At 39.5% G+C, this 17,183-nt stretch overlaps 1 protein-coding gene across 1 annotated transcript in view; it reads left to right on the top strand.

Annotated features, from left to right (window-relative positions):
* Nucleotides 1-17,183, top strand: part of CPA5 (carboxypeptidase A5) — a 53,491-nt gene that overhangs the window by 7,794 nt on the left and 28,514 nt on the right. The window lies entirely within an intron of this gene.

The following is a 17,183-nucleotide window of genomic DNA, read 5'->3' as shown; positions in this document are numbered from 1 at the left end:
GTATCCATGAGGATGCAGGTTTGATTCCTGGCCTCCCTCAGTGGGTTAAGGATCTGGCATTGCCCCAAGCTGTGGCAAAGGTTGTGGATGCAGCCAGGATCTGGCATTGGGGGCAGGGGTGGGAATGGGGGAAGGAAAGCAAGATATAGCAGACATGCCTGGACCTTTTTTCCTGGTCCAGTGCACTCATACCCAGCTGCCAAGAGTGTTGGCTGTCAACAGCTCAAGGCCACATCCTTCTCTGGAGAATCGCCAAATGAGGGCTGCTTTTCCCAGAAAGCTAAGCAGCTACTTTCTCTCTATCACCTCCCCAGATGCCAGCCACTGACTGCCTGACTCAAGGGTACAAAAAGCTAGTCTTTTGCTTCAAAGTGGAGTCATTGCTGTGGTTCAGTGTATGCTCCAGAGCTCCAAATCCAGTCTCCAGCTGATTCCACATCCTTGCTTAGCTTTCTCCCTGCCCCACCCTGCTTCCCAAAACTCCCTTTCTCCTGAGAACTCCCTAAGTAAATCACCAAGGCAAGAATCCCATCTCAGCCTCTTCTAGGGAAATAAACTGGGATTCAGAATGATGATTACCTTAGATAGGGAGAGGCTGGGAGATAAGGGTCAAGGCCTTCTGATGACCCTAGCTTTGGTTTTACGTTCCTGTTCCCCCCACCACTCCAGCTATTTATTACTTGATTGAAAAAAAACCAAACAAACTAATTCAATGGCTAAAAGATAACAAAAGACGTGCTATTAATCAAAGACTATAATTAGGCTATTTCTGTGGACCTAATATCCAGTTCTCAAAATGTTTACAAAGGCATAGATTAAAAAAAAAAAAAAGATTTTACTATTCAACATGCACTTATTGAGACTTTAGTGTGTGCCAGGGACAGTTTAATATGCTGGCAATGCAGTGACAAACAAGAAGACAGAAACCCTCCTTGCATGGAATTTCAACAGTAGTTAGGAAGTTCTCAAGTAAACAATTAAATTAATTTTAATTTGGGTAATGAGAGCTGCTATTAAGTAAAAGAAAACTGGCTATCAGGAGAGAGATGGGTGGGGGGGCCTCTAGATTGGGAATATTAGAGAAGATGGCATTTGTCTTGTATTATAAATTATTCTTCTCTTCTTTGTATTTTTTTTATACTCCCCAAAGCCACATGTAAAAAATGAGCTAAATGTTATTATCCACATTTTACAGATAGAAAATCTCAAGAGCAATAGGTTTTTTGTCTAAGACAAGTAATCGATAACTTCTATTAAGTGAAGACCCCACTGAAAAAGATCTGAGTCATAAACAATCATGGACACAACTTAAGATTCTGAAACACATTTCTTATACCTCATCAAACCAGTCTCCATGGAATTTTCCACCATTAAGGGAAATGGGATAGAAAAAGAGATAATCCATTGATAGTGGAAAAAAGTATTTCGAATTCTTTTTTTTTTTTTTTTTTCTTTTTCGTTATTGGGCAGGGTTTTTGAGCTGGGTTTTTTTTTTTTTTTTTTTTTTTTGTCTTTTTGCTATTTCTTGGGCCGCTCCAGCGGCATATGGAGGTTCCCAGGCTAGGGGTCGAATCGGAACTGTAGCCTCCGGCCTACGCCAGAGCCACAGCAACGTGGGATCCGAGCCGCATCTGCAACCTACACCACAGCTCACGGCAACGCCAACGGCAACGCCGGATCATTAACCTACTGAGCAAGGGCAGGGACCAAACCCAGGCAGGGACCGAACCCGCAACCTCATGGTTCCTAGTCGGATTCGTCAACCACTGCGCCACGATGGGAACTCCCTTTTGAGCTGTTTTCAGGTCTTATACCCAGTCCTATTGGGGACCAAAAGAAGACCTTCTATGATGTAACTGATAGGATGGAGGGATACAGTCCATGGTTGTGCGTAGAATTAGCTGTCATCCATGTTCTGCCCACTTGAAACCAGAGCCACTTATTGAGCAGCAGCTACCTGGGGACTGAAAGGCAGCCCACACCCACTTCCATCTGGTTACAGATGGTGAGGAGCTGCGTAATAGCCCAACTCCTTCTCAGTCAAGTGACCTTGGGCCATGATATAACCTCTGGGAGCGCTGGTTTCCTCATTTTTAAGATGAGAATAATGACCATCTTTACAACAGCTTATCCAGAGAATTCAGTAAGCCAGTGTGTTAAAATACTCAGCACCTTACCTGGAAGTAGAAATACTCAGTGTGTGTTAGCTTGAATTGTTATTATTTTTGTCTTTTTAGGGCTGCACCGTGGCATATGGAGGTTACCAGGCTAGGGGTCGAATCGGAGCTGTTGCCGCTGGCCTGTGCCACAGCAATGTCAGATCTGAGTCGTGTCTGTGACTTACACCACAGCTCATAGCAATACCAGATCCTTAACCCGCTGATCAAGGCCAGGGATTGAAACTGAGGTGCTAGTCAGATTCGTTTCTGCTGAGTCACTGCGGGAACTCCCTTGAATTGTTATTCTTACCAAGTACTGAAAATTCACTTATGAATAAGGACATTGGCATTTTCCCTTATTAGAAGCCTTATGTACTTTAGAGTTATCTTGAGACTTAATGACAAAGATCTCAACAGTTCACGGACAAGCACTAGTTGTCATTTTTTGTATTATTTGGGTTTGAAATTTTGGGATTCTTTCTCTGGGAGCTTTCCTATGTTAAACAGGTATTGATGGCCTTTTACTGGATTAATCAAAGGAACATTGCCTGAAACTTTCACAGGTCCAGCTTCCAAGCATAACTGTGTCAAGTATGTAGGGTCACCTTTGATTTTTACAGGTGCTAGGAAGGCCGTGCCTGCTGTAAGTCTATTTTGGGTTAATCTGACGGTATGTTCCAGCTTTGGAATGTCCTGTGTAGATCGCACTTTTTTGTTTCACTATCTTAAGACCAACTATGAAAAATCTTTTTTATCATGATCATCATCCTTAACTGATGAATTCTGGAATTCTGCCAAACCAGAGAGCTTGTAAAATAAATTCTCTCTACTATTTGAATTAAGCCTTAAATCACAAAGACCAGCTGTTACTTGTAGTTGAAGTAAAGCTCCAGGTGTATTGGGGGCATTCAGAGAGCACAGGCAGTCTTTTCCTCCTCTAGAATATATGGGTACCATGGTGCAGCTGGGCAATTTGCTCCTTTAATGCAGAAAGTGAATCTCATAGTTTTTTGTATCGCCTACAAAGCTGAACTCAGCAGCTACTAAATATTTGTTGATTTGATTTGCTGCAGGGCAGCAAGTTAACAGTCGCATAAGCCATACTCTCAACAAGTTAGGGCGGCAGAAAAAGAGTACATTTCCCAACAAATATTATCAGTGGAATTCTGGAAAATAGATTGGAATGTATGTCCTTAAGTTCTAAGAGAAACAGAGCATAAATAAAACATTCAGAGATAAGGAAGACTTGATATTGGTTAAATTGCTTGCATTTTTGTAATGATTTATAGTTTTAAAATGCTTTTATAGATATTGGATAATTAAATCATCACAACCACCTAGGGATACATACAGAATGGGTATTATTATTATCCCTATTTAACTAATGAGGAGTCAGAGAATTAAAGAGGTAAAGTAACATGTCCAAATATAAATAGATGTGAATGGCGAAGCAGATTCTCAAGGCCAGCTCTGCGGATGGTTTCTGAGAAAGCAATTCGAATGCATTTCAGATGCACAGAGTTCCTCCAGTGCCTTTGGTCGCACAGCCCTGTATTATCTGCCTTGCCCCTGAAACCTTTGCATTTCCAGGTTTGCAGTGATGAGAGGGAATTTAGGAAGGAAATGAGAACCAGGTCTCCCTCTCTGGCTCCATTGCTGGCTGATGATGACCACAATTGAGAGGTATTTGCCTGGTTCCTATGGGTCTGCCCCCTGTGTCTACACCCAACATTGTCATCAAGGGACTGTATTTTAAGTATTATGAAACATCTGGAATGGACCAAAGACCATTTCCATCCTTCAGTGACTTTGTGCCCTTTCATAGATTAGACAACCCATAGAACCACCTACTCCCATCTTTAACTATTATTAGCCCTTTGAAATCTTGGATGACAAGATACATTATTTGAATATTTAAACAACTTGACTTAATCTTAGAAATTCCCTCAAGGGCAGAGCCAAGGCTTTATTTATTTTGGATCCTCAGTGCCTAAGCCCAAATTGGCAACACCAGCAGCCATGTTAGCTTCTCATCTGATCCACTTAGCTAACTGACTGAGGCATCTCCCTTCCTAAGCTCTGAGTACCTTGCCATGGTATTGTTCTTTTCTCATGGATGTAAGAAACACAGAGGTCAGGGGAAGCAAAGACCTTCTGCTCTAATTTCAGCAAATCTGTATTGGAAAACTCAGAAAAGTCAGGCTCAGTGGGAAAGGAAGAATGACCTGTCTCATCATTGTGAAGTGGTATTTCCAAAATGCTTCTAGAGGCAGCTGGTGGTGAACAGGTATTAACAGGTATGTTAAGGAGGCATGTCAAAGAAGCAGGCAACAGATCTTCCTCCTCCCTTGCACCCCAGGGCCATCAATGGGTTGAATATCTAACAGGCATGTTTCTCTGTGTCCTCCAGTCTCCCTGGTGCCTGGCAGGAGGTCTAGGAAGCTTTCATTTACTCAGAAAAACAAATGAGGAACTCATGGAGCCAGAAAGATGTTTGTTCAAGCTGGAAAATGGACAAATTGCTAAGCTAGGGAAGGCCTGCTAATGAATAGCACTGGCCTGGAAGAGGGTATTTCCTCTCCACTCTTTTCCAGGGCTGCAGGGTGGTGGAGGAATATAGGTGCCAACCCTGCAGTCTCAGAGGCAGTAGTATCATGACCTTTGGAAATTAAACCAGAAGATTGAGAGAAGGCAGTACAGAGAGGATTTTCCTTACTCCAGACAGAAGGAGAAATAATAACAAGTTAATCAGTGTTTTCCTGAGTTGTTCAAACCTGATGAAGCTTTTGCTCTAGTAATATCAAGATTTTACTTTTTATTTCTCTGACACGCTCTGATCCAAATTTGTGGACCCTTCCTAAACTATTATCATTAATATTTGAGCAATGTAAGGTTCAGAGTAAAGATGTTGCTTAGGATGTAATGACCCTGTGTTCTAAATTTCTGTGTTTTTTTTTTTTTTTTTTAACCACCCCAAAGTGTCTGTCCAGTTTCTTGGGATCTCAACACCCAAGGTGTTTCTGTGGTCCTGGAAAGGATAGGCCTCACTCTTACTGTAAAACCATCTTCCAGAGTCAGGCTGTCTTCTCATTTCATACATGATAAATTCCTGAGCATGTATGTATATGAAAGTAATCAGTAGACACAGATTATAATTCTCCGTGAGCCAAAACCTTTCTACTCGGAGTCAAATAACAGCATCAGGCTATACCAGGAAGATTGTCAGAAACAGAATCTCTGGCTCCTTTCCAGACATACTGAATCAGAATTTGCATTGCACATGATTCCCAAGGAATTCACATGCCTAGCAAACTTTGGGAAGCACTGAGCTAAAAATATATATTACTTATCACACTTTGCTGCATCATCTTTTAGACAGGTGTTCTCCACCCTGCTATACATTAGAATCACCAGGGGGCTTTTGGAAACTACTGATGCTTGGGTTCCATCCCAGACCAATTGAAACAGAATCTGTGGATATTGGTTTGTAAAGATTTGCTTAGGCGATACTAAAGGACAACCAAGGCTGAGGGCACTGTTTTAAACTCAATTTCCAGTGCCATTTTCCCAGTGTTTTATATATGGGTAAATTCTCCGTGGATCTCTTAAGTTTCTGCACATCCAGATTTTTCCAGATTATCTTTTCAAGGATGTTTACACAATAAATAGCTCTGTAAGACAGAGATAATCTTCTCTCTGGAGTGAAGGGAAGATTTGTTTACTGGTCAGTGTAATAAAAATATCATATATAAAATGCAAAAAAAAAATGAAGACAGAAAATTTTGAAAGAAGCTGCGGGGGTAGGGGTTAACTTACTACGTACAGTAAGGAAGAAGATAGCGGAGTGAAACATGTAAAGTGTTGAAGAAAAAAACCCCACATTTATAGAATTCCTACTCAGTGAGGTTATCTTTCAAGGCTGAAGAGATTCACATAGCCAAAACAATCTTGAGAAAGAAGAACCGTGGCTAGAGATATCACACCCCCTGAATTCAACCTTTACTACAAAGCTATAGTAAACATGGTACTGGCAAAAACAAACTTGCAGGTGAATGGAACAGAATTGAGAGCTCAGAAATAAACCCACACATGTAGAGAGAATTAATTTATGGCAAGGGAGCAAAGAACATAAAATGGAAAAATGATAGTCTCTTCAATAAACAGTGTTGGGAAAGCTGGACAGTCACCTGCAAAAGAATGAAACTAGATCCCTGTTTCATACTGTACACAAAAATCAACTCAAAATGGATTAAATACTTGAATGTAAGGCCTGAAACCACAAAATTCCTAGAAGGAAACATGGGTGGTAACCTCATTGACATCTTACTTAGTGATATCTTACCCCAATGTTTTTGATGTTTTTGTGGATCGACTCCAAAGTCAAGGGAAACAAAAGCAAAAATAAACAAATGGGACTATATCAAACTAAAAAGCTTCTTTACAGTGAAGGAAACCATCATCAAAATGGAAATGCAACCTATTGAATGGGAAAAGATATTTGCAAGTCATATATCTTAAAAGAGCTAATATCCAAAATATGTAAAGAACTCATATAATGCAACAAAAATAGACAACTTTGATTAAAAAATTGGCAGTGGATTTGAATAGACATTTTTCCCAAGGAAGACATACAGATGACCAACAGGCACATGAAGAGATGTTCAACATCACTAATTACTGGGGAAATGCACATCAAAACCACAATAATAGATTACCTCACATCTATTAGAATGGTTGTTACTGAAAAGACAACAAACATTGCAGAAGATATGGAGAAAAAAGAAACCTCATACACTGTTGGTGGGACTATAAATGAGTGTAGCCATCATGGGGAGCCATGTGCCATTTTCTCGAAAATTTAAGAATAGAACTACCATTTAACCCAATTGGTTCACCTCTGGTTATTCATCCTAAGAACATGAAAACATTAATTCAAAAATATATATGCGCCCCTATGTTCACTACAGCGTTATGTACAATAGCCAAGATATGGAAACAACCTAAGGGTCCATGGATGGATGAATGGATAAAGATGATGTAACAAATGCAAAAAAATGAAATATACTCAGCCATGAAAAAGAATTAAATCCTGCCATTTGCAACAACATAGAGGGACCTTGAAGGTATTATGAAATAAGTCAGTGGGAGAACAATAAATACCCTATAATTTCACTCACATGTGGAAGCTAAAAAAATAAATGAATGAATGAAACAAACCTAAAACTCATAGATACTGAGATCAGATTGGTAGATGCCAGAGGGGAAGTGGATTGAGGGGTGGGTGAAATAAAGTGAAGGGGAGTCCACTGTATGATGATGGCTGGTAACCAGACTTGTGGTGATGATCATTTTGTAGTGTTGTATACTGATGTTGAATTATAACGCTATATACCTGAAACTTCTATGATAAAATATAGTAATAAATATTAATATTAAAAGAGAGTGAAGAACAAATACTTTCTTAAATGAAATAGGAGGGAATTCATCCCAGCAGATCTGTTCTGTGAGAAATATTAAGTTTTTCAGGGAGTAGGAAAATGACATAGGTCAAAAATTTGTATCTAAATAAAAACAAGAAAGGGGAAGGAACAAATGAAGGAGAAGTAAAATCTTTTATTTTTCTTAGTTGATCTAAAAGATAACAGTTTAAAAATAGTAACAATGAGGTTATAGTTTACAGGTAAAGGAAATATACTGTATTTCAGCAATTTGGGGGGTAAGAGAAAGGAATTGGAAATGTTCTATGGTACCCACACCACATGTAAAGTAGTGTAGTATTGTTTGAAGGCAGACATAGATTAGTTAAAAGTGTACTTTGCAGATTTTAGTGCATTTACTAAAATAATTTTTAAAAGAGGTGTACTTGATATGCCAAGGGAGAAGATAAAATGAAATTGTTTGAAATATTCAATTAAAACTTGAGAAAGCAGGAATGGAAATGAGAGAAATAAAAACAAGTATAATAAATAGAACAGTTACAAACAGATACTACTCCAATATATCAGTAATAAATTTAAATGTGAATGGTCAAAATACACCAATTAAAAGAATGAGATTGTCAGACTGGATAAAGAAGACCCACCTCTTAAGTTATCTCCGAGAACTCTACCTTAAATGTAAAATTTCATGTATGTTAAAAGTGAAGTGATGGAGAAAGCTGTTCTATGCTAACACCAATCAAAAGAAAATTGTAGTAGCTATCTTAGTTTCAGACAAAGCAGACTTCAGAAAAAGGAAAATTATCAAGGACTGAGAGGGGCATTATATAATAAGGGATTTAATTCTCCAAGAATATTAAACAATTCTTAGCATGTTTATACTTAACAGAGTTATAATTCATGAGGCAAAACCTGATAAAACTACAAGGAGAAACAGACAAGTCTACTATCTGGTTGGAAATTTAAGCACCCTTCTTTCAGTAATTTTTAGGTCCAACAGGCAGAAATGCAGAGTGTAGTTGACCTGAACAGCACTGTCAGCTGACTTGATCTAACTGACATTTATGGAACACTCCATCCAATGACAGTAGAATACACTTTCTTCCCAAGTGCTCATGAACTTTCACTAAGACAGACCACATTTGGGGCCATAAAAAAAAATCTTAACAAAATTAAAAGAGTAGAAATTATAGAAGGTTTCAGGTTCCCTACACTCAGGATTCCTTTCCAGTAATTCAGCCTATGGAGTGGGCAGGTGTCACCTGGTCCTCTTTGTGGAAAATAGGGCTCAGGGAACTGGCACCTGACTCAAAGGCTGATGTTGCCATGAATGATACAAAGTCCTTTCTCAGTGACCCAGGATTTTTGTGTCTTCTGCTGGCATCCATGAAAAGGTGGCAAGCCAACTTATTGAAGTCGGGGTAAAAATTTTGACCTTTTAGAGTTCTTGACAACATCTTCTATAGTTTTACTCTTTTCATGTCCAAATCAATACCTAGCAACCTATGCTAGTCCAAGTGAGGCTGTTTATTTTCAGAATGTTTATTTCCATCTTTATTTCAGTTACGTCATTTATCTCAACTCTTTAATCGTTGACACTAATAATTTCAGTTTTCCATTTTCCACTAATTTTTACCAAATGTGGGCAAAATGGTCTTTTTGCTGTTGCACAGAAGTCTGCTGTGGTACGAGAGACTGAGCGTAGGAAGTGCTAGTGTGTAATCCATGTAAGTCAAGGAGAGCTTGAGAGTAAACATGGACCCAGCTGTAGTATTAAAATTCTTGATCCCAAAGGTTTGTTGTTGGGGGGGAAGATGGTTCTGACTCGATGTGACAAAAAAGAGCAACAATGATTGAAAATCTCAACCAGACCTCAGATTCCAAAGGGAGAACCTTGCTCGTAGCAGTGTTCAAATGGCCTTTCCCCTCCGTATTACATTGGGTTTTTTTTTTTTGTTTTTTTTTTTTTTTGCCCCTGTCTTTTTTTAGGGCCACAGCCACAGCATATGCAAGTTCCCAGGCTAGGGGTCAAATCAGAGCTGTAGCTGCCAGCCTAACACCACAGCCACAGCAACGCAGGATCCAAGCTGTGTCTGTGATCTACACCATAGCTCATGGCAACACCAGATCCTTAACTCACTGAGTGAGGCCAGGGATGGAACCTGCGTCCTCATGGATGCTAGTCAGATTCATTTCCACTGAGCCACAACGGGAACTCTTGTTTTTTCACATTGATTTCAAAGATAGGGAAATTCTTCAGTATCTGTCAACACTAATTTAAATACATTTTAATTATAAAAATCAGATTTTGCCACTCAGCACTGTGAAAGAAGAGGTATTTAGAGAAACAAAGGCATGACAGTGTGAGACTTTTCAGAATTGACTGGTGCCAGATCATTAGGCCAGCATTCTTCAGGTTTTTTTTCCATCCTGTCCTCCTACAGTTAAAAAAGTTTTAGCATGTCACACTCAACACATGTAATTGCGTATTTACAGACTCTGTATAAATACCATTGTACTCATATGTATTTTATAAAACACAAAAATTGAAATAAAAAAGAGTGAGATAAAAATATATACTAGAAGTCATTAATTTCTTCCTTTACCCCCAGTTGGAGTGAATACTCACTTTGGACATCATTGGTTAACTCTTGTCTCTGATTTCCCTTGAGCTCTCTAGTAGTTTCTAATAGTCTTATAAATGAATGAATACCTGCCTCTTCAACTAGACCGGAGGTGGGCAAACTACGGCCTGCTGGCCAAAGCTAGTTCTACTTACTTTTTTATTTTTTTGCTTTTTAGGGCCGTACCTGCGGCATATGGAGGTTCCCAGGCTAGGGGTTGAATTGGAGCTACAGCTGCTGGCCTACACCACAGCCATAGCATGCTGGATCCTTAACCTACTGAGCGAAGTCAGGGATCCAACTGGCAACCTCATGGTTCCTAGTTGGATTCATTTCTGTTGTGCCACAATGGGAACTCCTAGTTCTACTTGTTTTTGTACAACGCAAAAGCTAAGAATGAGTTTTATATTTTTAAATATGAGAAAGACTATTCAGGAGTTCCTGCTGGGGCCCAATGGGATTGGCATCGTCTTAGGAGGGCTGGGACATTGGTTCGATCCCTGGCCTTGGCACAATGGTTAAGGATTTCATGTTGCTGCAGCTTCGGTATAGGTCATGACTGTGGCTCGGATCTGATCCCGGGCCCAGGAATTCTATATGTCGTGGGGTGGCCAAAAAAGAAAAGAAAAAAAAAAAAAAAAAAAACCCAACAAACTATGCAGTGAGACTACTTGCTCATGTTACTTTTGAGCCCCCCAAAACCTAAGATATTTACTATTTGGTCCTTTCTGGAAAGATTTTGCTGGTCCGCAGGGAAAAGGCCTGGTTGCCTTTGCCTTTCCTCCACACAATGGGGACTTCACCAGCTCCTCTCAGGGCTGTAGGAATGGCTTCCCTGCCCCAGAGGCTGGCTTTGGCTTCAGCTGTACCCCTTGACCTCCAGAGAGTAGGAAGGGACTTCTTGGGTGGTGGCCGCCAACCCTCTCCCTTACTGGGAGCAGGTTCTAGGGCTGGGGTCTAGGGTACCTCATCATTATCAGCTGAATGGTTCTGGTGTGGCCAGTCCCTCAGCCAGAGTGTGCTGAGACCTGTGGGCTGAAGGCCAAGGCATGTTTCTGGGCAAATCCTCTCCCACTCAGGGACTGGGTGGAGGTGGGCTGGAGCTGGCAGCTCCCCAGTAGGTGTCTGGAACAGTGAGGAGGAGGGTGGATTACTGCAATAGAGAGGAGGCCACTTGTGGCAGAGGGTGGCCCAAGAGCCAATTACTGGGCCTAGGTTTGGGGATGGACACCAGTTCTAAGGGAGGGGAAGGCAGGACACTGGCGTTGGAGGGCTGCACTTAAGTATGACACCACATGAGGTCTCTGACTTGGGTGGTGAGGAAGGGATCCAGCAACTAAAAGTGAGAAGCAGGACAGCAGAGATTTAGGAGCTCTGAGCTGGTGGGTGCAGGGCTGGTGGGAACAGACAAGGGCAAAAGCCTAGAAAGCAAAGGTTTGTTCCCCTGGGCTTTGGAGAGTGTTAGAATGAGTGGATCAACAAATCAATCAGTAAGTAGGTCCTGGGAAGTGCTGGGGCTGTATAGAGGGTTCCTGGGGGGTCACACAGAGGAATGTGACCAGCTCCAGCCCGTGATGAGTGTTTCATGTTAGACTGATGCTTGTGAAGAATTAGACTTTATAAAATGTGTGACCAGCCCTAGCCCATGATGTGTGTTCCATGTTAGATTGATGCTTGTGAAGAATTAGACTTCATAAAATGTGTAGAGGGAGGCATGAGGTGTGCTCAGCTAAATTGGAGATATGGTCAGACAACTTACAGCTTCCCCTGCTGGGGTGGCCCGAATGTGGGATTTTTGAATGATGAAGTTGATTTAGAAACTCTAGTCTAGAGCAGCATTAGCCCACCTTTTGGTGGGTCATTGTTTTCTTGGATTTTCATTTTTCAATTTCCTTTGTAAGCACCTGTTTGGCATATTTCTGGAAGGTAGGAAAAGCCTGTTTTGTGTTAATTAAATCACATTTTGTATATCCCAGGGGAGGTAAGTTAAGAAACTGTAGTAAATCCTCTTGTTAGTGAAAGAATCCTTTTGCAGTGTGAATGATACCCTTATTTTTATGTTTTTTAAGAGTACACTTGATATATTTATTTCCATTAAGCACCCAAAGGGGACTTTTTGGAAATTAAACATAATTTAGTTTGGGAGTTTTATTTGCAAATATTGGAGCACCTCCTGTGATCTCTGGAAACCCTTAGGGAGGTCTCCAACCAGAAGTGGGAATTAATACCTTTAATGAAGAATGGATTCAGGGCAAGAATCAGATTTCCTGCAACCTCTTCACCCTGCCTTGGATGGTTAACTCCTTCATACCTTGCCTAACTCAGCTCAAATGCCACTCTCTTTTTCTTCTGAGCTTTAATTTTTTGTGTGTGTGGTAAAATGTACATTAACATAAAATTTACCACTTTAATCATTTTAAAGTGTACAGTTTGGTAGCATTGGATACATTCACATTGTCGTTCAACCATTAGCACCATGCATCTCCAGAACTTTTCATCTTCCCCAACCGGAACTCTGTACCTGTTAAACACTAACCCCTTCATGACCCCTTCCCCCCACCAGCCCTTGGCAACCACCACTCTACTTTCTACTGCTATGCCACTGACTAGTCTAGGTATTAAACTTCACTGTTATTTAAATCAGTTATATGCACACTGTTTAAGGAGTCATATAGTTCCCATAAGACTGGTTATAAAAAGCTGCTGAGTCCTGCTCCTGGATCCTTCTCCCTGTGTCTTGTTCTGCAACAACTGTATTGAATTCTTTTAGCCTGGATATTCACATCCATAAATCTAGATATAGCGTTTATGTTACTACTTCTTGCTTTTTTCAGTTTTAGGCATTTTCTATTGATTTCTCACTATCAAAAATAAAAGTTTAGCTTTCCCATATTTCCTTTAAAGTACGTTTTATTGTGAAGTTTATCATCTGTATAAGAGGCTGAATAAAACTTTCATAACCTGTTAAAAATACAATTAACTCTCTTTTACCCACTAATCAGCTTAAGAACAAGACATACCTCAGAAGCCTACAGGTGGCCCTCATTGCACTCCCTTCTCTTCCCCAGATGAAACCACAAATTCATGTTGATAATACCCTTTTCCTTGTAATTATCATCTGTGCACATATTCCTGACAACCTGTTGTTCAGTCTTATTGTTTGTGAACACGGAAACGTTCAGTGTGCATTGTGATTTGGCTTCTTTGATTCAACATCATGGTTTTGAGGTTTGTCCGCTGGATGCACGTAGCTGGAGTTGGTTCATTTTCTCTGCTCTGTTGTATTCTATATGAATACAATCACATCTCCATTTAAAAAAAAACGCAATCTTAGAAATATATCTTGCTGCACATGCCAAGGACATCTTCAGAGTGCATAGCTGTGAGTGGAATTGTTAGGGCATAGGCTATACAACTTAGATAGGTAATAACTATTTTCTGAAGTGATTTCACCAGTTTAAAGCTCCACCAGGAGTGGATGAGAGGTGCTGTTGCCCCATCCTTGTTAACTCTAGATATTGACTGACATTTAACACTTGACATTTCATTGTGGTTTTAATTTCCTTTTCCCTGATTACTAATTACAGTTTTCGTATGTTTAGATCATTTGTGAGTCCTCTCCGTGAAATGGATTTTTTTTTTTTCTTTTTAGGACCACACCCACAGCATGTGAAAGTTCCCAGGGTAGAGGTCAAATTGGAGCTGCAGCTGCTGGCCTATGCCACAGCCATAGCAACACTAGATCTGAGCCACTGTGACCTACACCACAGCTTATGGGCAACGCTGGATCCTTAACCCACTGAGCGAGGCCAGGGATTGAACCCACATCCTCAGGGATACTAGTCAGTTTCATTGCTACTGAGCCACAATGGAAACCCCTGTGAAATGGATTTTTGTGTCTTTTGCCCATTTAAAAATGATTCAGAAGTTCCCATTGTGGCTTAGCGGTAACAAACCCGACTAGTATCCATGAGCATGTAGGTTCCATCCTTGGCCCTGCTCAGAGGGTTAAGGGTCCGTCATTGCCATGAGACTTGGTGTAGGTCAAAGACACAGCTCGGATCTGGCGTTGCTGTGGCTATTGGGTAGGCTGGGGCAGCTGTAGCTCCAGTTGGATCCCTAGCTTGGTAATTTCCATATGCTTCAGGTGTGGCCCTGAAAAGACCAAAAAAAAGATTCACAGATATTCTTTATGTATCATAGATATTGTTTTCCAGCTTTATGTGTTACAAAAATGTCCTCTCAGGTTGAGGCTTACTTTCTACTCTCTGTTGAGAAGTTCTTAATTATAATGCAGTAGATTTTATCCATTTTTTCCTTTATGGGCAACTTTATAGTTGTATTTTATTTTATTTTTTGCCTTTCATGTCTTATTTGGAAAAGTTATGACCAATGCCATTGTCATAAAAATATTCTCTATGTTGTCTTCTAAGAGTGTTCTAGTTTTGCCTTTTACATTTAAGTATTAAAAAATCTGGAATTAATATTTTTTGGCCATGCCTGAGACATGTAGAAATTCCTGGGCCAGGGATTGAATCCATGCCACAGCAGCAACCTGAGTGGCTACAGTGACAATGCCAGATCTGTAATCTTCTGCTCTACAAAGTAACTCCTGGAACTGATTTCCATATATGGTATGATTGAAAGTTAATTCCATTTTTCCCATGTAGTTCTACAGTTTTCTCAGCAACATTTATTGAATAGTCTTTCTGTTCTACCATGATCCGCTATGCTAAGTCTGCAAAAAATGAAGTTTCCAAATATGCTTGAATTTGTTTCTGTACTGTGTTCTCTTTGTTTATCGGTGCCAATACTGTACTGCCTCAATTACTGTAGCTTTATAACATGTTCTAATGTCTGATATAGACATTTCTCCTACTTTGTTCTTCTAGGATTGTTATGATTCTTCTTAGGATTTGTATTTTTTCACTTGTATTTATGTCAGCTTATGAAGTTGTGTGGGCTATTGGGTTTTTGATTGGAATTATTGCATCTCTCAGTCTATTTTGGGAGAATGGATAATTTTATGACATTGAATTCTCTTATCTAAGAATAAAGTATAGCTTCAGATTTATTTAGAATTTTCTCATTTTTCAATAAAGTTTTATACTTGTCTCCAGGAGGGATTGTACATTATTTGTTTTGTTTTTGTTTTTGTTTTTTTGTCTTTTTGCTATTTCTTGGGCCGCTCCCACGGCATATGGAAGTTCCCACGCTAGGGGTCAAATCAGAGCTGTAGCCACCGGCCTACGCCAGAGCCACAGCAACACGAGATCCGAGCCGCGTCTGCAACCTACACCACAGCTCACAGCAATGCTGGATCGTCAACCTACTGAGCAAGGGCAGGGACCGAACCCACAACCTCATGGTTCCTAGTCGGATTCGTTAACCACTGCGCCATGACAGGAACTCCTGTACATTATTTGTTAGAATTATTCCTGAATGTTTTTATATGTTAAATATTCTTGGTAAATTGAAAGTAGTAGTGTTATATAGGGACCTTTTTATTTTCGATAATGCCTTTTACTTTAAAGTTTATTTTATCTTATATGAATAAAGCTACAGGAGTTTTCTTTTGGTTAACATTTTTTGGGCATATCTTTTTCCGCCTTTGTCTTTTAGTTTCTCTTTGTTCTTACGCTTTAAGCATAGCTCTTGTGAATACATATAGCTAGGTTAAAAGAGAATCTATTCTGATAATTTTTGTCTTATACCAGAAAGTTAAAACCATTTACATTTAGTACAACTGAAAAAAAAATTATTTAAGTTTCTTCTTTTAATGTTCTTTCTACTTGTCCTACTTTTAACCCACACCCACACCCAGTTTTTTTAAACTTTCCTGTCTCATTTTTGTTTATTTTTCCCCATTTTTCATTTCATCCTTACTCTTTCTGTTTGGAAATGATTACTCTAGCAATTTGAATATGTATACTTAACCTAAGTCAGGAAATTATCACTATCTATCCTTCCAACAATTCTGGGACCTTAAGACTCTGATTACCTACTTGTGAATAATCTGCTATTATTGTGCAGGATTTAAAATCTTGGTTGTTAGGTGATCTAGAGAAAAATATCTCCTGAGAATTCATAACCACATGTATGCCCCTACATTAGTTTGTGGTCTAAATTTATACCAACTATGTAGTCCATAATAACTCAAGCAAATAATTTAATTTAGATGGTCTCAGGTTTGTAGTGCCCCCAGGCAACTTATAAAACTAAACGCAAATCCTTTCTGGAAGAACTCACCTTCAATCTGGGCCTCAAAGGACTTCCACAGATAAAGGTCCAAAGAAAATGATGGGCTCACACATAAGTAGCACAAGAAAATAATGCACCATGAATGAGAACCAGCAGAAATAATATGCAACAGAAATAGACTTGCACGGTCTGCAGATATTGTGCTTATCTGACACAGAATGTAAAATTAATTACTGTTTTATACATTAAAAAAAAAAGTTCTAAAATAGGTAAGAAATTCAAGTCATTTGGGCCCAAAAAGAATCAAATAGAACTTCCAAAAAAGAAAAAAGAATATCATATTATGTTGACTATAAAACAAGATTGATTGTAAGATGTGCCATAATTTTATGTGCCATCAAAAACACTGCCAGTTATCATTGAAGATGCTAGTGATTGTAAGATGCTCCTGGATTTCAGGGATGTTAAAATCAGAAAAGAGTTGTTTCAGAATTGATGAACTGTAGAATTTAAAGTTTAGCAGATTGATTAAAGTACAGATTAAACTGAGCTGATGAATTAGTTAACTGGAATAAAGAGACAAATATTTGATACAAGTAAATTATCCAGATTGTAGCCCAGAGAGACAACAAAATACAAATATAACAGAATGACTTAGAGCCTTGGAGGATAGAATTAGAGCACATAACTTATACCTAATCAAATTTCCAGAAGGTAATAAAGAGATTGGACAAAAGCCAGTGTTGGAGTTCCCACTATGG

Source organism: Sus scrofa, chromosome 18 (assembly GCF_000003025.6).
Source record: "Sus scrofa isolate TJ Tabasco breed Duroc chromosome 18, Sscrofa11.1, whole genome shotgun sequence".
NCBI lineage: Eukaryota > Metazoa > Chordata > Mammalia > Artiodactyla > Suidae > Sus > Sus scrofa.
The sequence above is the reverse complement of the archived record's forward strand: the minus strand, read 5'-3'. Positions and strand labels throughout refer to the sequence as shown.